The sequence below is a fragment of the Triturus cristatus genome, chromosome 3_2, assembly GCF_964204655.1.
Source record: "Triturus cristatus chromosome 3_2, aTriCri1.1, whole genome shotgun sequence".
NCBI lineage: Eukaryota > Metazoa > Chordata > Amphibia > Caudata > Salamandridae > Triturus > Triturus cristatus.
The window spans coordinates 146044306-146069381 of NC_140584.1; positions in this window are offsets into that span (position 1 = coordinate 146044306).

The following is a 25076-nucleotide window of genomic DNA, read 5'->3' on the forward strand; positions in this document are numbered from 1 at the left end:
AGTGGTTTCTATTCTTTGTCCATTTTTTAGAGCCTATTTGCCATTTTGTATTTATTTATCTTGTGTGGGAGAACGCAACAAGGAAAATTTCTCTTGCTCTCTTCAAGTGGAAATATGCTTCAACCTTCAGCACAGGGAAGCATCTGAGAGTACAACTGTTCACTGGTTGCACTGTCTCCGAGTTATGGCACTCCTAGTTTGGGTGAGGTTTTACCCCTTATGTTTACATTTGTCACTGTTAAGCTGTGTGACCTATATTAAAAGTGTGGGTGGGTCAGCTAAAACTGCTTTTTACTGATGTCTCCCTAGCACAAGAGTAAAAACGTTTTTTTTTTAATGGAGTTTTATATAGCCCAAACTTTACCCGAACGTATCGGGTATCAGAGGGCTTCACACAAGCACCAGTTACGTTACATGAGGACACATTAATTTTTTGTTAGGCACGGGGAGATTAAATGATTTGCCCAGAATCACAGGATGTTCAGCGTCATTGCCGAGACTCAAACCGGGTTCTCCAGATTCGAGGTCGACCGCCCTAGCCGTTAGGCAAAGGAACTTTCTCCTCTTTTCCGTCGACAAGTTTTCGTGCTCAAATATTGCCCCTATGGTGCCAGGCACCATAGGGGCTATGTTATATTAGTGCATTCAAAATATCCTTTATTTTTTCTAAAATGGTGGGCAACACAGGAGGAAAACACTTTCTTCATAAAAAAGGTAGACTGTGGGAGGGAACAGTGCAAGCTTTCCTCCTTCACAGGACAGGCACAGCTAGGGCAGCAGCAGATCAAATTTGCCCCATTACATAGCAGGTACAGATTAAGCACCAGCAGTGCAAGTTTCGCTTCCTCACAGAAGAGGTGCAATGTAGCAGTAGCAAAGCAAGCTTTCCTCTGTCACAGAAGGGCACAAGAGCCATGTAACAGTCACTGCAGAACAGATCCAGAAGGACAGGCTAGTTCAAGCTTCCATCGCTCACAGAAAATGTACAGTTAGGGCATGACTGACATTTAGGTTACAGACAGATCTCTGGAGCAGATGCTTAACTCCCTGACATAAATATATAGACAAGGACACTAGAATTATGTGATTGTGCAGCCATCACAATGTTTGCCTAATTATAGATTTGCTGCATTTGCCACATAAACCATCATCTGGCACATAATTTTCAGATTTTAACAAAAAAAATAGTTTGCAGTAAAAAGGGTTGAAAAGTTACTAAAAATGCAGCAACACGTGTTGCCGCTGAGTGGAAGGCCCTTTGCTAAGCTGGACTGCTCAACTTACTGTTGCTTATTGTAAAATTTGGGTATTAAACTGGTGCTAATTAGGTACAACATACTGCTGAGACACCTTGCGGAGGCTGGAATTTTGGGCTTGGCTTTGGAGTGGCTGGGCTCATTTCTCCATGAGAGGTCATTTATGGTTATTGCCCCCCCCCTGTTTGCCTCTGGCAAACATCCAGTTAAACAAGGGGTGCCTCAGGGCTCCTCCCTCAGTCCCCTATTGTTTCAATATATATGTTCAGCCTCTAGCGGCAGTTGCCAGCAGTAGAGGTCTGACCATGGTCTCCTACACTGACGATACTCAGTTGGTGGTGGCACTCTCTAATAACACCGAGCAGGACGCCCTTAAGTTTCAGGGCAACCTTGCAGCACTGGCCGAGTGGATGAACACCAACTGCCTCCAACTGCACTCTAATAAATCTGAGGTATTGTTAGTGGGTGGGGACCATGGTCGGTGAAGTGATCTCTGGTGGCCAACTAGCCTCGGTAAGCCCCCTTCCCCTAAACAGGTAGTAAAAAACCTCGGGTATGGCTTGATTCCTCCTTGAACTATCAAGTCCAAACGAAAAAAACGGCTGTGACATGTTTGGGACTCCTTCGGGGGCTTAGACCACTGTTAGGCCTTTTCGACGCCTCTGCGCGTCAGGTCATCATTCAGGCGACAGTCTTATCTAGACTTGACTATGCCTGCTCCCTTTATTTAGGGTCTAACAAGGCGGAGGTCCTGAGGCTGCAAAGGGCACAGAATGCAGCCGCCAGAACACTTCTAGGTCTCCGCAAATTCTGCTCTTTGTCTAATGCTGTTCGCCGTCTGCACTGGCTACCTGTAAGCCAGACGCATTGAATTCAAAGCCTTATGCATCGCCTTCAAGGTTTTGAAATTGGCCTTGCCTCCTATTCTGGCTGATCTCTTGCTACCTTATGTCCCCTCGCGACATCTTCGCTCACTGGCTCAGCATTTGGTGGTGGTTCCCCGACCCCGTAGAGTTCAGTCTGGCGGCCGGTCCTTTCGCTACAGAGCCGCCACCCTTTGGAACTCGCTCCCTCTGCAGATCCGTGGCCTTGACAACTACTTGGCTTTTAGAAAGGCCATTAAGACCTATCTTTTCCCTGCCCCTTCGTTTTTCTGGTGGGCTCTCTGCTGTGTTTGTCTTTCCTGCATTAGCGCCGGGACGCCCCCTTGCTGGGGCAGCTGTCGCACTTTACAAGCTAAGATAACATAACATAATGCCCAGTGTTAGCAAATTAAAAAATTACAAAATAATGAAGTAAATCTGTTACAAAATGTGCGACATTTTGCTGCATAATTTGCCTTTTCTTGCCGCATAATTTGGCCCTCTCATGCTGCATGATTCCAGTGGCCCTGTATATAGGTGAATGTGGGAGTGAATATGTGAGTTCAGGTGCTCTTCCATGCCAACATTCTCAAAGTCCTTCAGTTGTCACTCGGAGACCTACTGTTCAGTGGCGGCTGCTCCCATGAAGAAGTAGTGAAGTAGGGGTGGGGGGGCTAAAAATAAAAAATACATCACTTACCTGCCTGCTGGTCAGCTGATGCCTCTCCTCCATCCTCTCTGTCCTCTTCCTTCTTTGGAAGCAGGAAGCACCCAGGCTCCCCTAAGCCAATCACAACGCTGCAATACAGCATTGTGATTGGTCTGAGCTCCGTGGCTTGGCGCTCAGATAGGGACTGGGAGCCTGGGTATGTTCTCCATCAAGGTTGTACGATAAAGCCGGTGGAGAAAATGCCCAGCGCGCATGATTGTTTGGCCGGCCCAAGACAGCCAGCCAAACAGTTATGCGCACTTAGAAGATGCCACCACTCTTCCCCACTGCTCTGCCCAGCCCCGTCCCGCAAAACTGCCTCTATACAGAAAAATAAAATGATAATAACATAGCATTATTATTATTTTATTTTTCCTTTTTTGCAGTGCTGAAAGGCAGTGGGATGACAATCCTGCGCCTTAACACTCCTCCGCCTAGACACTCCTCTGCCTTAGAAGAGGAGCCGCCCCTCCTATATTTGTTAATTCTCTGGTTTTCCCAGTTTTGAGAAGTAGACATTACACCTTCTGGAATGTTGAGCGCTCTGTTGAAAACAGTGATGTGTCTCAGAGCCAATAATGGCTGGATAAATCTTGTGCTCTAACAATCCAATTTTTGTCTTTCTGTTTGTCTCTTTTCAATTTAAAACTTTCTACCCTCACTGTGAAAATGTTCTAATAGCCTTAATGACCTTCTCAGTGTTTAACTTGAGCCAGTGGTTTCTGGTGCTGGGTACCCTGACTTAATTGTCAACACCAGAGCTTGTATCAGTCTGCCACAAGGTGGCGCTGTCTAGAGATGACCACAACAGCAGGTAATTATTAATTCAATATACATAAATAAATACTATTACCTGCCGCCCACGCCTTTCTTACAGCTTTGGGGGCTTCCAATAGTCAGACCTGTCACACTTGTAAGAGCAATGGTTAGTAGTTGTGTTGTTACTATCATTGACAGTCTCGCAGGAGACTGGAGGTGGTGCAAGCTACGGTGGCCTCTTTACGAGGGCCCTGGCACTTATTTGTGTACAAATTTAGCACTGGCCAATCTACCCTGCACTATACCAGTTATAAAAAGCCTTTTCCCTCCTCATATGCCCCAGCGCAGAATTCGGGCTCGGGGCCTATCAACAGGTATGGATCCTGCCAGCTGGCTCTAGGGAGTCATTGTTATTCGGGTCAGCACAGTCACCGCCTACCTAACCATGCTCTAGAGAAGCGCGAGCTGCCACCCCCTCAGAGCGGTTTTAAAGGCGCGCGCCCGCCGCGCTCTGCAATCACAGCCTGGGTGCTGCACCTGCTCTGAATGCAGAGGGCCGCCACAGGCGTGCTTCCTCGCTTTGCTTCAACCGCGCGATGCTACGCCATGGAGGCAGTAAATTCCACCACCCCCGTACTAGAAATAGCTTCTCCCGTCTCAGTGGCAGGGTGCGGGCCCCATTTAACGTGAATAATACAACCACCATTGCATTTTCCCTGCGCGAGAAGGTACAGCAATTTAGAAAGCCTGTTCTTTAATAAGACTCTAGATAACAAAGAGGTGGGATTAGCGATGGATTAGAGCCGCAAACTCTCCAATACAGCTGGGATTCTAAAAACCGCTCATTGGGCCGCCTTTGTGTGTCCGCGAGCGGAGGCGCAGATGGGGAAATAAATGTGCGATGAGGCGGGTGAGCAATCGTTGGCGAGGGGCTCAAACCGTTCCTTTTCTGTAACAGGATGTTCTATTTATAGGTCATTTATATAAAACAATGAAAGCATTGCGGGACGAGGGCGTCTGCCTTGGTAAAAGAAACCAAATGCTCACTTAGATTTATTTCCGTTCCTTATTGTCGTATTATGTCGCTTCTGCATGAATATATGTATGTATGTGTGTGTATGTGTGTGTCTATATATGTGTGTGTGTGATTTATGATTTAAAATAAGTGTATATGTATGTGTGTGTGTATATATATATGATTTATGCTTTAAAATAGAAAATAGATTCAAATAAAAACTGCACAGTATTAAAACATGTACATTATGTTATTATTCAGAGCACTATTGTTTTAAAGACTGGTATTACAGTCACTATGAATACAATGGTATAATGAACAATAGAAACAGTTGCTTCTTTATACAGTGTTTGCTACGGCAGACATGTTCATTTCTTTTCTTACTCAGTGGTATCCATTTAATAATCCCCAAAAGAAAAACGGTTGCTTGGACCTTTCCGGTATTCTAAGCTATCACTTCCAGCCTGTACACATGATTTGGCAACCAGTGCTTAACTCACTTAGGATTTTTCTGCCAATTTATTACTAATATCGTTATTGTTGATAACCCTCTGTGATTGATCTGCACACAATTTGCCACCAACTTGACAGTGGTTCAGGTACTTCCTGCTAATTTTGGCCCGAGATACTTATATTCAAGGCCATCGGAATTATGTGGAAGGGGAGGACCAAATTCTGCAGCAAGAAATGACAAATTGTGCCTCATAATACCTGACATGTTGTGATCGATTTACTTCATTATTTTGCCATGTTTATACTTTCTAACACTGTCTCACATTTCAGTACCCATTTAGCACCTAAATGTAGCAATAAGCACCAGAAAGGCGACCAGCCAACCTTTGAGAAGGACCTTCCATTGGACAACACGTGTCCACTGTTTTGAGTAACTTTGGATCCGTTTGAGCTAGGAACAAATGTTTCTTCATAAATCTGCACATTATACAGTCGATAATGGATAATTTGGCAAAAACGGCAAATTCATAATTATGTGAAAAACGTCACACCAGTAAAATTGCATAATAGAAGTGGCACTCCTTTTATTGTGGCACAATAATGATAGAGATTCTAAAGCACCAATCTTATCCCAGGCTAAGACTGTAACTGCTTTTATTAACTTACTACTTTTTAGGTTTCGTCTATTGCAGCAGTCAGTTCTCGAAGACCTATGTCTACAATACAATAGAAAATGTATGGGGAGTCCATTGTTCTTTGCTGAATGGCTTTCTTGTCTCAGGACCTGCCATAAATGGCTTTCCTCTCTATTCTCGTGTCTATTGCACCCTACAGCATTTTTGTGTTGCCATGTTTCTGACTGAAGCACTTTTGAGGTACTAATTTTTAAATTGCAATTCAGCCCTGCATGGGAGTGCATTCACTAAACTTGTACTTCCTCTTCGTTTTCCTCTAGTACTGTGGCTGGACATCCTGGCTGGTACTGGGGTCCAGGGCTCTGCTCACTGTTGGCTGCTGCTTCCAGGTAAGGGCACTTTTTTTTCACAGAGTTGCATGTTTATATTTTGTACCGCTAGGCGAACAAAAGTGACACTACGAAGGCTAGTGTGTATTTTCTAGACACTAATTGGTTGAATTCAATGCGTCACTTTTACAGCATTAGCATCAAATTTCATAACGACGCAGCGCACACAACAGCATCAGTTTTTATGACGCTTTTTCTTCCTAATGCCATGGTGCCCCATATTGTAAATACGATGCAACCATTGCATTTGAATCTGTTGCACCGCAGTGGTAATTTTGTTGCCGCACTGCTGCGTCAAAACATCGGTGCACCAGTTTTTGTAAATATACCCCATTGTGTGGACAGATGTATTATGTGCCTACAGTCTTGACAAAACGGGGGGGGGGGGGCTAGGTGAGTGTACTTTTTCAGGTAGTTGAACGACAGAATCGCAGTGTGGCAGAGAGTAGTGAATGGAATTTTGTGAAGATTGTAACAGGCTGACCGTTAAGCATGTGTTTGAGCACAGCATGAGCGGAGGTATGTGGATGGATGCGGGTGATGTGGAATGGACCTGTTTCACTGCCACTGTGACTGGTTTGTGCTTAGCTCAGTGTCTGATTTCAAAACATACATTGTCTCACAAAGATCATATATTTGGAGATCCCTGTGAACAGGTAAAGTTAAAGTTAGGATTAAGTGATCTAGCACTAAGTGGTCTTTTGGCACTGTCACTGATAAGGAAGAACGGTAATGAGAATCTGAATTATGGAATAGCCATGCTTTCAGGAATTTCCTAAACAAGAGGTGGTTGGACATATTCCTAAAACAAGGCTCTTCCAAAGTGAAGTAGCACATAGAGGAAGGCGATATCTCAGTACACAGAGTACAAGAGATGAAGAGTAGTGAAGGAGATTATTTTGTTAGTCTTTTAGTAAAAAATGTAGAAGTCGTGCCATAGAGAAGGTGAAGAATAACACACAGAACTTTAAAAGTAATTTCATGATGGACAGAAAGCAGTTGTAAAGATTTCAAAGTAGGCATGGGATGGCTAAATCGAAGGGCTTCTCCCACAAGGTGAATTGCTTGACTTGAGTTGATTGTTGCCACAACCCCCTCTTGCGTCCCCTGTGTAGTGGTCTAGCGCACAGGGCTCATGATACTTTACCCCTATGGCTCTCTATGCATGCTATGACATCATGGCTGATGTTCCCTGCATCCTCATGATCCATGTTCCCCCAACTCCCTCATAATTTATGTTTTTCCAGCATCCCTCATAACTGATGTTCCCCCAACTTCCTCATGACAAATGTTTTTCCAGAATCCCTCATTACTAATGTTCCCCCTACTTCCTCATGACCGATGCTTCCCCAGCACTCTCGTGATTCCATTGCATTTGCACCTCTGCATGAGTTCCCCCTCAACCCTGTGATTCCTGTGCACTTGTTCCCCGTCCCAAGACCCATGAACCCATAGAGCTCCTTGAACCTGTTGTTCACTAGTGCCTTGGTGTGCTTTCCCTTTGAGTCTTTACAAGATTCCCCCAGTATACAGTGAGCCAATAGAATGTCTTGCAATCGCTGGCCCTAGGTCCTGATGTTGTTTTCCATCATGCACGTTTGAGCAAGAACAATACATTTGCTTCCTGTTGTTGGTTCCGATGTTCACGCTGCACCTGCTCTTCTTGTAAGGCCAAAGTGAGTGTACTAACACATATTTTCTCCAAGGTTCAAGAACCTTTCAGAAGGCCATGTGCCTCACCTGCCCCACTTGCCAAACATGACCTAGCTACTTCCTTTGAGCCTTCGAGAGGGTATATAATTCCCAGATCAACCCCCAGTCTTTGCCTAGCCTCACTCCCTGCAGAGTAAGCTTCACCCTTCTCACTCACCTGAAAATTCCTGCCGTAACCAAGAAGAGCTCCAAGATCCTTTATGTCCATAGAGAACCAGTAGTTCTGCGGCTCGAGCTTCCTTGACGTCCCCCTCCTGCACAGCTATTCCAGACCCCCTGCAACTCACTGGGTCAAGGCTTTGGGTCTTCTTCGAACATCAGTCAAGTGGAAGAACTAGAATAAGTGCTAAGTATCAAGTTAATGCACACTAATCCTCCTATAGTAGTTAGCAGGACTAGGCACTAGCGTCATAAAAGACTATAGACTTTTCCTCCATGCCCTTTCAGTGATTTCCTCCACTGCTTCTTGTTTATTCGTACTCAGGACCCCTCCATTCTACCCTGGCATTTGAACTGATTAATCAAAGACTTAAGACTCAGGGCTAAATGTACGAAAAACGATTTAGTGATTTCCTAATTGCGAATTTTGGTGATTCACAATTAGGAAATTGCAAAATGTCATGTACTTTCGCAGACCGACTGGATTTTGTGACTCCTGAACTAGTCAGTTCGCTAAATAGGAAATCAAAATTTGCGATTACCTATTCGGTCACAAATTGTGCATGCAGTTGAATTTGGTACTACATTAAAAAAAAATTGTGATTCAGCTTCCTCGGTGAGGAAGATGACCCCACAAGCAGGAAGTGCTGCCCAGGAGAAGCCAGGAGAGTGGTTGTATGATAGAGGCATGCATGGCTGAGACATGCATGCTTCTACCAGTACCATGCAGCCCCAACAATGAATGCGTCTAAACAACTCATTCCTTTACCACTCATGCTGTTACCCTGCAATTGCGTAGTAAAGGCATGTTTGGTAAAAGAATGTTTGGTAAATTTCGCACCCCAGCCCGCTGCCCTGAGTCCTAAAATCCTGGCCCATGCTCTATAACACAATCCCCCCTGATCCTTAAAAACAAGTCACTCCTAAAACCTTAAACTATCCTGACTCCCCCTGCCCTGAACCCTGAAGAATTCCTCCACTGCTCTGAGTATACCCCAAGCCCCCTGCCTGAGCCCAAAATCTCTGACCCTACCTTAAAACCTACCCTGACCCCCATGACCTGAGCCCTAAAAACTGCCACTGCCCTGAAAACTGCCACTTACCCCCTGCCCTGAGCCCTAAAACTCTCCCCCTCGCTTAAAACCCAGCACCACGGCCCCCCACCCTGAGCCCTAAAACCGGAACGCCTCCCTTAAAACCTAGCACCCCAGCCCAATTTACCTTGCTGGCATGTCCCTGCACAGGGCTCTCGCAGTTGCTGGAATGGGCCTCCCACCCATCACCAGCTTATACTTCTGGCAGCTGGACAGAGAGGAGAAACTAACCACACAACTTAGGTGCTCTTGTGTCTGACTGAATGTCAGGAAAAGGTTCCTCACTATACATTTCTCCCAACTTATTGCAACCACTTGCATGCCACACAGTAACCCTGGAGTGTGTACTCAGGGTTTGAAACTGAGAAATACTCCGGATGCCAGTCTCCTCCACAAATAGGCTCTGATGCATCACTGCCGCCACCACCACTCTGCACTAGACTCAAACATCAGTGCCGTCAGGTGGTAGAGGGCCCCCGGTTCCCCCTTTTTAGAGATACAAATATTGAGGGTGAGGGCTTTGGCCTTTGTGTATTTGGCAACAAGGCTGCTCCCTGGTTGGCTCCACATCTAACCGCTGAGGGAGGACCTGCAGTTTGGCTGAGAAATAGTAGTATTCCAGGTCAGGGGCATCCTCCACTCTCACTCGTTCATAAGGTAGGTTTAGCGTTGCTAATTTTATCCTTGGTCTTGTCCTAGGCCGGATTAGAGCCGTTTGTTTTCGATCCAAACCTGGCACTGCACAAAGGATGCCACACCCTGAAAGACATATAGTCTTTGAAGAAGGAAAGCCATTTTACTAGTGCCACTGGACCCATCAATGACAGTGGCAACCTAATCTAAAAACCTGTAAATCCTCATATCCCTTCTTCAATGCAAAAATAGATCGAATTGGATATGGTCTTGCACTATATGTGTCACCAGGATTCCTAGCTACCTCAGGCTATTGGGTAGCCATATCATCTCCAAGCCAGGTAAGGCACCCTTCCTCCTCTTACCACTTCACCCAGGAAGAAGATGCATGATTTGCCCCAAATATTGAATTTGATTGGCGTGGAAAATTATAAGGGAAATATTATTGAACAAATAGGGGATATGCTCTCACTATTTACTATTTAAAACACAAATGGATATCCCACACCCACAGATATTAAAACAGAGCTAAGTTTTGTGAGTATCACCCTATCAATTGGAAAAAACGAGAAATTCCTTCTACAGATTGGGCGAGTGAGCTAAATATGCATGAATTAATTTTAGCATAATTGTCTGTCCCCCTGTCTTAGAGAGGTAGACAGAAAGTTGATTCCAGGGCACGTTTTTTCTCCCGATGAAAGCCCACCATCTTAATGGCTAAAACATGTCAACAGATTATTAGGCTAACAAAGCCATTATACCCCCACCTTACTCTCATTTTTATTTTTGTAATATTACCTGATCAACCATCATGGTTGATCAAGGTATGTTTAGCCTTAGAAGACCAGGCTGGAATTCATATCTAAAATATTTCCTGGAATATGTTTGAGTCCATTGTGGTTTGTATGGACCAGGATGAGACCCGATGATGAAGAATGCCACTAATAGAGTGCGTGAGGGTCTAATTAAAAAAAACAGCATTGGCATAGCCAATAGGTCTTGCCTTTGGGTCCTTATAAGTATTTAGTTATGCAGCAGGTCCCAAAGGCGAGACCTATTGGCTATGCCAATGCTTGTTTTCTTTGTTTACTGATCCATTTTGGATCATAAATAAATGATTTTATAAAAATGGTACCTGCATCATTTCTTAGGCGTACATAAATGATTTTAAAAAAAAGGTGTCTGCATAATTTCTTAGCTGTGCATGCGTAGTGACACCTGCATAAGCATGTCATCATGTGTGCAGTGTGTCCACCTACAAAATGACACAGCCAACAGCAGTGGGTTGCGTCAGCGTGTCTATTTCTTTTGCTCGATGTTACACAGTAGCGACAAAAAGATGCTTCTTTTTTTATGTGCATTGCAAAAACACATAAATCTATTTATCACACAATTGGTATTTAGATTAGACATATGTGCGGCCTTTCTTGCATTTTTTTAATTCCTCACAAGCAGTTAATGTGCATTGTACTATCACTCATTCACTCATTAGTCTGTTCCTGGTGTTTATGATGATGTGGCTTTAACTGAAGAGAATTAAGCCCTGCAGTGGTTTGGGTTGATTCTGCTGCACAGAAATGAGTTGTTTCGTGAAGTACTTCCCAACAATCATAAAAATGACAAGGTTTTTTGCATTATTATTATACACTCGGGGAATGCGGAACCGCCTTAATTTTAAGCAATTAGCCTATTACCATAGGTGTGGTCATACTGTTTCAAACTTTGTCATAATGCCTCGCAAATGCTTGTTGAGCTGCCTATGGCTTAGCCCTAATGGTGATTCACACCACTCGCTGAATGTTGCATTTTGATTTTTCCGAGGTTAACAGGTCACGGGTCTCTTTGTATTAACAATTCTTTGTTAAGATTTTAGGTTGACAGTAACTCCAACATAGTAGTCACATTGCGGCAGAAGGGCGTATAAGGAGTACGCAGTATTACATCTGTAGTGTGAGCAGTCTCAGCAACGTAACTTTGTAACTTCTTATCTTCCTTCCTTACTGTCCCCCTTTCAGATCTGTTCATGTAACTTTGTCTTCACAAGTACATCAGACCTCGTACCAAGGCCATCAATAAACAAATGCGTCCAAACCAAGTCAGCTCTGAGCTTCCTGTTAAAATTGCCTTGTTTGTTCCACAGGGGGCATGCGTATGTTTGTTACAGTTCTCTATCAATACTATGCACTGTGTGCCAGATGTAAGTCATTGCCGATAGCACGGGGTTGAAGGAAGTCACATGTCTCTTAAAAATGAACATTTGGGAATACCTTAGTGATGCCAGACGGACCTGCATTAGTGAGCAGATTTAAAAAAAATAAACTTTAGCGTGTGGTGATGTGCATAATGAAAGGCTTACAACGTGCTCTATGTAGGTGTACACTTTTCAAAAGCACTTACTCAAATATGTTTGAACTTTGAAGTAGAATGCACCACCTGCCCAGTTGTGAGTGTAGTTGTGTTATTACACTCATTGGCAAGTGCTGAGGCATGGTGCAGCGAGTGCCCATTCTTCCATTTTGGCTGAGTCTACAACAAGCGCATTTGTTTTTATTTCACACGCATTCACTGTGGGGTTGGAACCTCTAAATGTTGTCCTTCGGCTCGCCCCTTACTGAAACCATAACATTGTGCTTTTTTCTGCCAAGACGTGGTAGCATAATTATTTACGTTATTCTGAGATGTTATACTGTTAGCCATGAGCGAAGAACAAAAACAATGAGAGTACGGTGAGCTGTGCAGAACAAAAGAAATACACGGCCGAAATTGTGAAAGTGAAAGCTGGGCATGGCATTTGTTAAGCAGGGGGAGGGGAGAGAGGAGGGGGCCTGCACCTGTTTCCCTTGCGGGAGCGAGCAGGAACCATCTGTTAATTACAAACAGATGGTTTGAAAGCTCGCTCCCGCAAGGGAATCGCCAAACGTGCACGCATTGCCATTTAAGGCAATGCAATGCGTGCATGTTTTTGCCTGCAAAACTGAATCGATTACTAAAGGTCTTTTCCTATGCAACGCATGCGCACTGCGTAGGCGAGACCTAAATAACCACTCAATTATTTTTCAGCTGATAGGGTGGTACTCGCAAAACTTGACTCTGTTTTAATATCTATAGGTATGGGATGCCCATTAGTATTTTGAAAACTATTGTTTTCGATTGACATAGTACATTAAAAAGAAATTAGCTGGAGCACACCATGCGAGCTTTCCTTGGACTCTAGCCACTCCACAGAATATTGTTGAACAGCAATAGGCAAAGGGAAAGTCATTCCTTGCAGAGTGGCAATGACATAAGTGAAACACCAAATAAGAAGTGTAGAGTGGGAATCACATAAGGGAAATACATAAGAAGGAAATGTGTGTTTGTGCCAGGATCGGGCTAACTTCTAAAATGGAACAGCTGTGGGTAGGAAAGAGTGTATTTCTAATTGCTGCTATAGAAATAGCACTTTCAATAAAATTTCTTGTACCAGTATAATATGTATCTTCCAACCGAGCTTGGCTCTGGTTTTGACTGATGAATTATGCATTTGGAAATAGGCTCGAGATTTTTATTTTAATAATAACGCAGCTATTTATGCCTGTTTTTCTACTCTGGATGAACTGCTCAGACAACTGTATGTGTAATTTATGACACTCAAGAAATGAAAATAATAAAAAAGCAATTTGCTGAAGACATATCCCCCTCTTAGACCTCATAGCCTTAGGGTGGTCTGCCCCTAAACGTTTTACCTGCTAACCTCCTCTTTTTGCTGATTTTTTTTGTTGACCTTACGACTCTGAGCACTTTACCACTTCTGACCAGTGCTAAAGTGCATGTGCTTCTCCCCTACACATGGTAACATTGCTTTATCCAAAACTGGGATATTTAATGTATTTGTGAGTCCCTAGCAGAGTGCACTTTGTGTGCTCAGGGTCTGTAAATTAAATGATACTAGTGGGCCTACATCACTGATTGTGCCATCTATCCAAGTAGTTCTTTAAACACATCTCAGATGTGCCTCTGCATAGCCTGTGTGCAGTTTTACTGCCATGTAGACACCATTTAAAATCCCCTGCCAAGCCTAAATCTCCCTTTTATTACACACAGTCCCTATGTAGGCAATAGGGCAGGGTGCTGTGTAAATAAAATGTAGGACATGCACTTTTAAGTTTTGCATGTCCTTGTAGTGAAAGACACATACATTTCTTTACTGTAAGGCCTACACATCTCATAGGTTAACATTAGGAGATCCTGACTACTATTTCAAGCTGGAGTCCTGATTGAGAAGGAGTAGCTCTCTCATGTTTTATATCTTTGGAATGGTAATGATAAAACTTTTTCCTAGTAAAGTTGGATTTACCATTACTATTTTCGAATTGCCACTTTTAGAAAGTTAGAAATGGCTCTGCTCTTAAAGCTCTGTGTGCCTGCAGCCTGTCTCTAATACACGTATGGGGAGGGTGACCGATTGAGTTTGTGCATCCCCTCTAGATAGCCACAGTCAAAGAAAGGTTAGTTGTGTCTGAGTGCCCATCTGCATCCTGCTGACTCATCCTGGGCAGGATGGGAGGGAGGAGCTGGCACACCTGAATAGGCAGTGTCCGGTTCCCCCCACAAACGGTTGATTACCCCACTGTGTTTACTCTGGAGCCAGGGTTAGTAAGAAAGGATCTCTGTGCACTTTAAAGACCCTTCTTTCAATTCACCCACACTTCAAAGGCACAAATGGGTAGAAGCACTGCCTTGTTTGTTCCACAGGGGGCATGCGTATGTTTGTTACAGTTCTCTATCAATACTATGCACTGTGTGCCAGATGTAAGTCATTGCCGATAGCACGGGTTTGAAGGAAGTCACATGTCTCTTAAAAATGAACATTTGGGAATACCTTAGTGATGCCAGACGGACCTGCATTAGTGAGCAGATTTAAAAAAAATAAACTCACCCACACTTCAAAGGCACAAATGGGTAGAAGCACTGGATCTCTGGCCCCACCAAATCAGACACTTCTGGACCTGTAAATAAACTCACTCAGGAAGAAGTACTGAAGTGCTTCTACAAGGACTGCCACTCTGCTGGACTGCTGCTCTTAAAGAACAGGTTTTCTGCTGTACTTCCTGCTTCCTACTACCCTTTGCCCCTGCTGAAGATGAACTGGAATTACATCTGGACCCAGAGTAATTTCCAAGGGTTTGATGGTTTCCTCCTGAAACACAGGGATATCAAAGTCACATCTCCTGCTCCTGGTCCATTGAAAGTGGATCCAGGCGCTTGCTCCAGTGGAACCTATACATCCTCTGCTTGCATGAAGCAGAACCAATGCATTGTCGCTGTTGAATGAAAAGGATCGGTGCATCACACTTGAACCAGAGCATTGTCTGACGAAACCGGCTCATCACCTAAAGGAACTGATGCATCGGAACGGCCACTTCTGCAGTGTGGGACGATTGACACATCCTCTTAATTGTGTGGAGAAACTGGATCATCGAACTTGGAACCAATGCATCTCAGCTTCAGAACCAATGCATCGCGATCATCGCATGGAGAACATCGATGCATCACCTCGCCTGCATGGACTGACACCGACGCGTCGCTTGACTACACTTCGCATCGCGCCGTAATGACCAGTCAAGGTATTTTGTTCAGCAGGCCTTCCATGGCTCCTGTACCCGGCCTGCGCTCCATTGCAGCCGGCCTGAACTCTTGATTTTGCCCTGGGCAAGCGCAACCAGATATCCCCCAGAGGCGCTTCCAGCTTCTAAGCGCTATTGACACTTTTATCCTTTCAAAATTCATATCTCGACTTCCACTTATTGGCTTTTTGTTGTGTTGGTCATGATTTATTTATAAAAATATCATCTATTTTTCTAAACTGGTGTGGAGTATTTTTGTGGTGTTTTCACTGTGTGACTGTTTGAAGTGTTGTACAAATACTTTACACATTGCATCTTAAGTTATGCCTGCCTGCTCTGTGCCAAGCTACCAGAAGGCGAGCACATGTTAAGTTAGGTGTGTGTCTGACTTACCCTGAGTAGGATTGTGGTACATGCTTGGCCAGGGTGTATACCTCAGTGAACCAGAAACCCAATTTCAAACAACCCCCCATTCTTGGGCCTTGTGAGAAGGCATAGCAGAAAATGCTGGAAGTCGTGAGGCTTTCCTTTAAAGTAATACTCATTGAACCCACTAGCCCACTCACATATGAAACATTAATCTACACTATCAAGAGTATTATGTCCAGGATTTCCAGTTTTTGAAGGATCGATTTATAAGAACGCATATTTCACACAACGAGTGTGGTATTTAAGATGCTGGTTTTGGAACCAAGATTCCTAATCTCTAAATCCATCTTCCCTGCTTGACCAAACTCGTGTAATGGCCAATAGATAAACCCTTCATCTTCCTGTCTCGATATCTGCTAAATGTATGAATGTTTAAAAATGGACTAAATGCTGACTATATTTCTTCTTTTCTACTTTTATATGTCTTTTTAGTTTCTGTAGAGTTGACAGGGTGTCATGCATCAGTATCCACCTCCACACTCCAATATACACATGTTAATTCATAATGTGTCCACAAGCCAGGTACTGTGTGCCGCAGGAGGCTGCGTGGATTTCTCAGATTATAAAAAGAGCTTAAAAAGAAAGGTGATTTATTACTACAACTTTGGGAATCAGGGAGGATATTTGGGAATTTAATGCTGGACTAAGGTCTCTGTGCTGAAAGGTAACTATTCAGAGGCAGTTAAGGCTGACAATAGATTTTGTCTGGACGCATGCAGCTTCAAAGTTTGAACTAGCACAGTGGTGACTCTTCTGGAGAAGTAACGGCCCACTATAATCAGAGACATACCATAGAGAGTGTTTTTTGGGAGGATCTATCAGGTTTAAACAAATCTAGGTTCTAAAGTGGTGGTTTGTATTGTTCCCTAAAGGTTTCCACTAGCTTTGATTGTGCAGAAAATTACTCTGCATACCAGCAAAATGTTACTTTGTGTAAACATTTGCATTTTGCAAAAATCATCCCTCAAAATTGCCTTTAAACTGAAGATAATGGATTGATCGTGTCCTGCAGTTTCCCATGTTTCTACCTTTCCCATCATTCTACCCAACACTCTTCATCTGGAGGCAAGGTAGTGACATATAACCATCAGGGGCTTTGGCACACTCCTGAGAGATGTAACAGGTCATGTTCCAGAAAAGAAATTATTTAGGGCTGTGCTCGAAGGGCTCCAAAGTTGCGGTAAGTAGGATTGAGCAGTGAGCACATGGCATGTGCAAAGGTCTTGTCCTATGACCAGAGGCTGCTGGGCAGGGCTGAAGTCACTGCCCACCATGCTTTTTGACATTGGGACAGTGGGAGGACGTGGTGCTACCCAGACTGCAGTGACCTTGGTGGGATTCTGAGGGGCAAAGTGACTGGGCGCACAGTGGGCCATAGGCTCCCTACCTGAGTGGCACAGTCAGTGTGCACAGAGCAGGCGTGCAACGCCCATTAGCCTGAAAGGCCTTAGGCCACCCCATCCCTCTCCCATCGTCTCCAGTAGCCCGGTCTGTGGCATGCACAGGCAGTTTGTTTGCTGTCAAGGGCTGAGCTACATCATGAGTCTTCAAAAGACCACTTATCAGTGCACTGGTTTTTGAGTGCTATCGGTCCACCTACTGTCCCCACTCTTGTTAAGGACTGTTGCTGCCAAAGTGGGAGAAAGAGTGAAAGGATTACATTTACAAAACAAATGAGGGAAAGCAGCAAATTAATATATAAGTCCCAGCCATTGGCGTGGTTTGCCTCCAAGCTCCAAAAAGGAACTGAGCCCACAATGTAGTATGTAACTCATCGTTTAAAAATCTGCCAAAGTCTCATATTTCTAAAATTATATTTCCTTAACTTGGAAGCGTTTCTCTTAAGTACACTAAAATGAATTTCTGCATTGAGTGACATTTATCAGAATTTACAGTCAACACTGAGGGGAGCGCAAATTGTGCACTGCATGTACCATGATGCAAAGGAGCAAACTGTTCTGGGTTATGATGTAGTGTCTGGCCATACCCTTTTCCCTGCCCAAACTGTTTATCATGACCACCTCTCCTCTACCATTTATCACACATTCCTAATGTTTCTTTTTGTAAAAATTGCATTCCAGCCCATTGATTACACTTTACCTTGTCCGAGCCATAGATTTTGTCTCGAGCCGGAGAGTATGGCCCTAGCCAGAGAGTACGGTCCAGGTGCGGAGAGTACGGTCCGGGTGCGGAGATTCCGGTCCAACTGCAGACGTAAATATAGGAGCCGTAAGTGATTTCTGTGAATACAAAAAATTGCAAGTGCCTTCTGTGAATACCAGAAGTAGTAAGTTTAGGATTTTGTCTCAGATTAGTTCTGTGAATCGGCCCCATAGTTCCCAGCTCATAAGGATACAAATTTATGAAAAACATGGCGATATGTGTTCCTGCCATATGGAATGACCTTCACAAAAAGTTGACCTGCCATATTTCAGTTGCTTACCGTTGTATTTAGATGTTAAATTGTTATTAATAAGGTGAAAAATTTCAGAGACAGTGTTACACTGTGTAAAAATTACAAAATTAAGTAATACTATCACAAAATACCCTGCATTATGCTGCATAAGTTGCTTTTTGTTGATGCATAATTTTGTCAACACCGCTGCATAATATGGGCCTCAGCTGCTACATAATTTCAGTTGCCATGGCTAGTGTGAACCAAGAGGCAAGTCAGTTGTCATGTGAACCCTGCCTACATTTTTATAACATATAGAACAACACTAAAGTCTTAAAGTCTATGAAAACATATTAAATGGATGTTTTTGAAGAGGGCACATCCTAAATTGAGTTCTTTTTAAAGGTAGTCTCAAGAGGGACAATAGAAGACATGGAGGCACATTGAAATAAGGTAATTGCCTGGGGTTAAAAATATTTTGTCTAGCAGGTAAACTGTGTTTGAAACCAGGTTTCCTGGTTTTACGGTGCACAACTTCAATCACTCAATCAATTAATCAATCAGTATTTATATAGCGCTGCTGATTACCTGATAGGGTATCCAGGCACTTGCAGGTCCTGGAGGCTCATTCGAACAGCTGGTCTTGAGGGTTCTTCAGAATTCCGAAAGAGAGTTGATGGTCCGGAGCTGCATAGGGAGGCTGTTCCAGGTCTTTGCTGTGATGTAGGAAAAGGAGAGTCCTCCCCTTCTGCTTCATGGATGCAGCGCGTGTGGGCAAGTGATAGGGAGGCAGAGCGCAATCTTCTCAATGATAAGTGGAAGCTCAGGTGGTGGTTAATGTAGGTGGGTGCTTGGTTGTGTAGAGCCTTGTGTGCATTGATCAGCAGCTTGAACTGGCATCTCTTCTGTACAAGGAGCCACACAGGTTCACAAGTCATCTGCCGCTCACATGGGCTCACCTTTTACACTCCCCAACACTCCCAAGAGCACACTGGTCACCAAGTTCTCACACAGGCGCACCACTCACCCTGCACTAACACCTCTCACCCTGCACTTACACAGCATTCCTTTCACCCTGCACTCACAGTGCTCACTCTGCACTTACACCACTCATCGTCACACAGCACTTGCAGACCACACCTCTAACACAGCACACATTAAACTACCAAACACCTGTGAACATGCACAACGGTCTATAAATGTGGTCACAGGGCATCTGTCCTTCCCGCAGTACTAGATGCTTATTCAGTTTCATCTGTAACTACAGGTGCAATGTAAGAGGGGAGAATGTACTTAGACTGTGGGATGGTATAGGAAAGGCAATTGACCTGGGGTTGTGGGTGCTGGTGTGGGAGCCGGGAACAGTCTTAGGCTGTGGGGATCAGCCAAGAGGGAGTGGTGAAAGTAGACAAAATCAGAAGGATGGGGGAAGCACAACAGGCTAAGGATGAAGCTCTGCAACTGTGGCTGTGATCTGGCGTGGGAGTTGACGGGTACTGCAGGCTAAGGGTGTGGTGCATGTGGGGGATGAATTTACAGCTCAATAGATACTTGTTGGCCCTGCAATGAGCCCAATTGGCCTTCATAACAGCCACCGTGAAGAAAGATGGGGAGGTCATCTGTAGCAAGACATGCTTTTTTGCTGCTTCTGAAGCAATGCTATAGACCAACATCTGGGACCTGTTGGCCTGCATAGCAATATCATTCTGCAGGGATGGGTGTCAGAGGGAAGAGCATGCTGAGGATTCAGCCAGTGTGTGAGATGGAAGAAGTCAGTGGAGAAGCCAGTGAAGTTGAAGAGAGTGTAGTGAGTTTGTAGGTTGGTGTAGGATGTGGGACTGGGATGAGCCTGTTGTGAAGCAGGTCCGCAGGCTAGTGCTGCAGTGAGCAGCACATCTGGAGTGCAAGGAAGGTCAGGCAAAACAAAGAATGTCACTAGTGCAAATGGGGAAGAAAAAGCAAACAGGCTCGGTTGCCACTGAGTCTTCACGCTGGACATAGCAACAATTTCGGATGGGGGAAAATCCCTTGTTGGAGGGCTCTATTCACCATTACTTCTACCAGTTATACTGCTGCTTGCTAACAGAGCTATATTCTTAGCCAATACTATCACATCATTGTGGAGGGGTCTTCTTCTTGCACACTGCCATGTTATTGAGTTTTAATAGGATAGCCATGTTAGGTGAGGACATACGATAAGTAGTCAATAGAAATGTAACAAGCACTGCTCCCCTTCTCGGCAGCATCACACAAGTTCTGCCCAATCAAATGCTGTAATCAAGGTAAACATGTGGGAGGAGCTAACATCTCTTTGACAGTAGAGTTTTTTTAAAGATATTTTCAGTTGAAAAGTACATCTGTAAGAAGATGTCTCTCTTCTCTCGATTTAGTGCACAAAAACGAAGTACACTGTGCAGAGACCAGAGTGACCCGGAGTGGTATACAGAGGCAAAAGTAAATAATACTAATGCTCCATTTGTGGTAGTGTGGGTGAGCAGTTAGGCTTATCAAAGACTAGTGCTAAGCATTTGTTGTACTCACTGAGGCAATAACTGATACACACAAGAATAAATCTGAGATCAATTTACAAAAATAACATCTTTTTTTCATTCATTTTCAGACCAAGAACTTTGTCTAGAGTAAGTACTTTTCAAGATATGAATTTTTCAAGTTTGCAAAATACATCACTCTTGTGTGCAATTATGCACCATTGAAGTCAAAGGGAGAAAATAGAAAAAATGCATAAAAGATCATACAGTTGGATTTCAAGGTTCACCTTCTGGATTTAGGTAAGTAGCAAGGCCAGGTCCAATATTTCACCAGCGGATTCTCGGAAGCATCCCAGATACGGACGGGAGCAGGGTGTTGAGGGCATTGGTAGCTGGCGTGCTATGAAGAAGGGGGCCTTTTGAAAACACACTGCACAACAGGACAGGCAGGGCAGGGCAGGCAGGTAGGTTGCATGGACAATTCCAGGACAGCAGGGCCACTCACAAAGTGGGTCTCTGGGTTCTTGATGTCCCTCAATAGGTGTGTGCTTCTTGGGCAATTGGAGTCCGGAATGGACTCTTCACCTCGGTGTAGGTTGCATGGGGTCCGGCACCCCGGGTACTAGTGTGGCATGGCTCAGGTGGGCCCTGGTGTCTCCATACTCAGGGGGAAGACAGATCTGAACCTCTGAAGCTGATACACCACATTTTGCTGGGACGCTGTGTCAGAGTCGCCGGGGAGCAAGTCGGTGAGGCAGACTCTGTGGGTTCGGTGCCTGTGGTCTGCAGGGGAGTAGTTCCTCTACCCCAAATGAGTTCTCTGTCAATTAGAGAAGGGATGGGGTTGCTCTGGGGTTGTTGGAACCTCACAGAAGCAGGACGAGACTGCACTCCACGGTTGTCAAGACCGGGAAGCAGCAGGTAGGGTTTTGCGCCAGAATCCTGCAGCAGGTCTTCTGCTCTCGGGTTTTTTTTATTTGTCTGTATCTTCTTTATGTCCATCAAATCTGATGTTCAGGGTCCAGGGAGGCCCCTTTAATACTAAATATAGGAGCATTAAAGGGGGTGACAGGTAGTATCCAATGGGCTGCCTACCTTTAGGGTGTCTATACCCTCTAAGTCAGTGTTTCCCAAACTGGGGTCCGTGGACCCCCAGGGGTCCGTGAAACATTCCCAGGGGGTCCGCAGGCAGCAGTTTTAAAAGTACTGCAAAGTTCCTTGTAGAATTAGCAGTTTTCGAGCAACAATAAAAGTATCAAGATAACACCAGTGATTAATGTACCTGCTGAAGAGAGATGAGAGTTTTGTCCAGGTGCAGGTTTGACTTATCTAATGTAGCACAGAGGGTTAATATGCCTGCTGCAAAGAACGCGTACCATACATTTTAAAAAACAGTATTTTATGTGCATACGGCAGTGGATTACTGCTTTGGTCACAGAGATTCTTTTGTTACTCTGCAGCTCATAAGAGACCATCATAATCTAGCACAGTGCCCTATACACTGGCATCAAAGAACTGCTTACACACTGTTTGGTACAAGTTAGTAACTTATGTTTTTTCCCAGTCTTTCATTATCCTGATGCTGCTAAAGGGGTTTATTTGGGTGGAAATAGATTTTTATTGTTAAAGTCAAAACTAACCACTGTGTTGTGTTCTAAATCCTGAGTTTGTGCTTTTCCAGATCAAGCCCTCTTTAAAAATGCCTACCAGTATGAAAGACCTGTGAATCCTACACCCTGTCGTCCCCTTTGCCTTATGTAACATTTTCTCTACACTGATTTACAAGTATGATTCATTGTCTCTATATGTGTGTGATGTAAAGTGCGCTGACATCCTACAATGGTATGAGAGATGCTATAAAACAAATGAAACGCTTGTGCGAGAGGGGCTATGGAGAGATGAGAGGGACTGTTGAAGGGTGATAATAAGGGAATCATTGAAGAACCCCAACAAAGATTGTTGTATACTGGTGCATAGTAAGGTCATCATTTACTATTCTTTAAAAGCTAATACAATTCAATATATAATGATAAATGTGTTGTAGAATGCACCATTGTAACCTAAATTTTCTTGCGGTGAGGGAGAGGCTCCCAAAGCCCTCTTGTAGTGGTCAGGCTCACTCCATGCACTTGCTGTGCACTGTAAGGGGACTGGTCTGAAAACATTTGCCAGGGCTGCTTTGGGTTTCCACTCTGGCCCTGGCAGGAGAGTTAATCACTGAGATGCAGCACCAACCTTCTCATTAAATTTTTCATTTTTTTGCTAACTCTTTCGATATAAAATACTAAAATTCTTACTAATTTGAGTATTTGTTTTGTGTGCACATGTGTGTTTCTTTTTTTCGAATTACGCTTTAAATGTATGAAATTTAAATCATACAAGTTGCTGGGAGTCCCCGGCTTCCAGTGGTGAGTCAATGAGGGTCCTCAGGAGCCAAATATTTGGGAACCACTGCTCTAAGTGACCACTTCCTTTAGGAGGGGGAACTACCCTAGCCCTGATAGGTTACTTCCTGCCATCCCAAGATTGAGGAATTGGAAAGGTTGGGCTCACATCACCTGCCTCACCTTAAGGGTGGGGGTGGCTGAATGGGGGCACAACCTCTAATCCAACTAATTTACTGGCCTGACCTGCCATGAAATGTGTAGCAGGACAGGGGGAGGCATCCTCCACTAGCTGGAGATGCCTGAGTTGCATTTCAGAAACAGCATCACCTTTGAAGCGTTCCGCTTTGGAAGGCCATCCTGGCTTTGGGAGGTGTAAAGCACCTCCTCCCAGAGCAGGCTTTGTTCTTGGCCTCTGAGAGCACTGGCTTCCAGCCGATGAGGTTAGAAACATGGCTGGTGGTGTAAGGCTGTCTAGGACTAATCAGACACTACACCAATGCTTGGTAGGTTTTCTGGGGAACCTCTAAGATGTATCCTGTGTGCATTTATTAATAAATCCAACATTGGTATCAGTGAGGATTTATTAAGACATGATGTTTGGTACCAAACATCTTAGGGTACAGTGAAACCATCATGGATCTAGGAAACTTGTAATGACAAATATCCAGCCCATGTACTCTCTATGGCTTCCCTGTGCACTTACAACATCCGAGAATACACTTAGGTATTAAAGGGTCATACCTGCTCATGCAGATATGTCCAAACATGGGATATAGTGCACCCTGCTGTAGGGCTGTAAGGCCTGCCATAGGGGTGACTTACCTATACCTCATGCAGTGTTTGGGGGCATGGCACACAGGGCATGTTGACTCTTCAGTTTTCTCTGCACCAAGATACGCAGCCTGCAATGGCAGTTTTGCAAGGTCTTGGTGAGGGGTCTCTGGGGTAGCACACTTTGTGCTGCAGCCCCAGTGGACCCTCTTCAGTCCCAATGCCCTAGAAACTAGGGGTACCACTTACTAGGGACTTACAAAGGTTGCTGATTTTGTGCCAATCGTGGTACAGTTTTAGGAAATATCTGGTACTAACAACCTGGTTAGGAGGGACCCATTGCACATTCAATTCAAAATAACAAAATGCACCAGGCAAAAAGTGGGTGCTAACCATGTTAAAGGAGGCACTTTCCTACAGCATCTCAGAAGTATTGAAACACATTCAATATGGTGCTTAAAAATTCACATCATAGCACTATACATTAGTGTAAGTATCTTAACGTTTGAAGACTGACACAAGGGGTTATGGCATGTGTTGTGGAGTGCTGGTGATTATCCAAAAGTTGTGAAGTGGCTTTTAAAACAGTATTAGTTTTATTCAAAAAAATCTTTGCATTCATTCTTTTCCTTTAATGCCTTTAGTACCTCTTGCATCAGTACTACCGGAACCCATTGTGCCCTTGACTCTCATTGACAACTTAGTATTAAATGAATGAAACTGACTATATAGACTTTGGTGGCATACAGTGTATAGTTGGTCAGTCTGAATACATATATATTCTGGCAAAGGGCATGTGTCAGATCCAGTTCAGAGGGCATGATGCAAGCTACAGGGCCTCAGCTGTGGGGGCAGTGGTGGTTTACCTTGGATGTCCCAGAGTCTGTCCTACTTTAGCTTCACAAACTGGGCCTCGTACAACCCCTTCAGCATTTGACTATTGAGTGGTAGCACTTTGGAGCATTCACACACTTCCCAGGGAGGTAGTGTAAGGGTATGGAAACTAATAGCTAAGATCACCCAGAAGAGCAATGTCTTTTTGTCCAACCCAGTGCTTTATTGGGATACGAAACATACTTCAATGAACACAATTAAAATGGTATGCTGCCACAGGTACAATAATATGCACTGCCACTTAGGCTTACACCTTGGGATATTATCTTTACTGTCTTTCTCTTCTCTTTTTCTCATGAATCCCTCCTCTTGTGAGTCTAAGCAGGTACCCGTTAGATTTGTTTTGTGAGACATTAATCAAAGCTCAGGTGCAGGCACCCATGTTCAAATTATGGTTGTGCTCAGTTCAGTACAATCTCCCAGATAC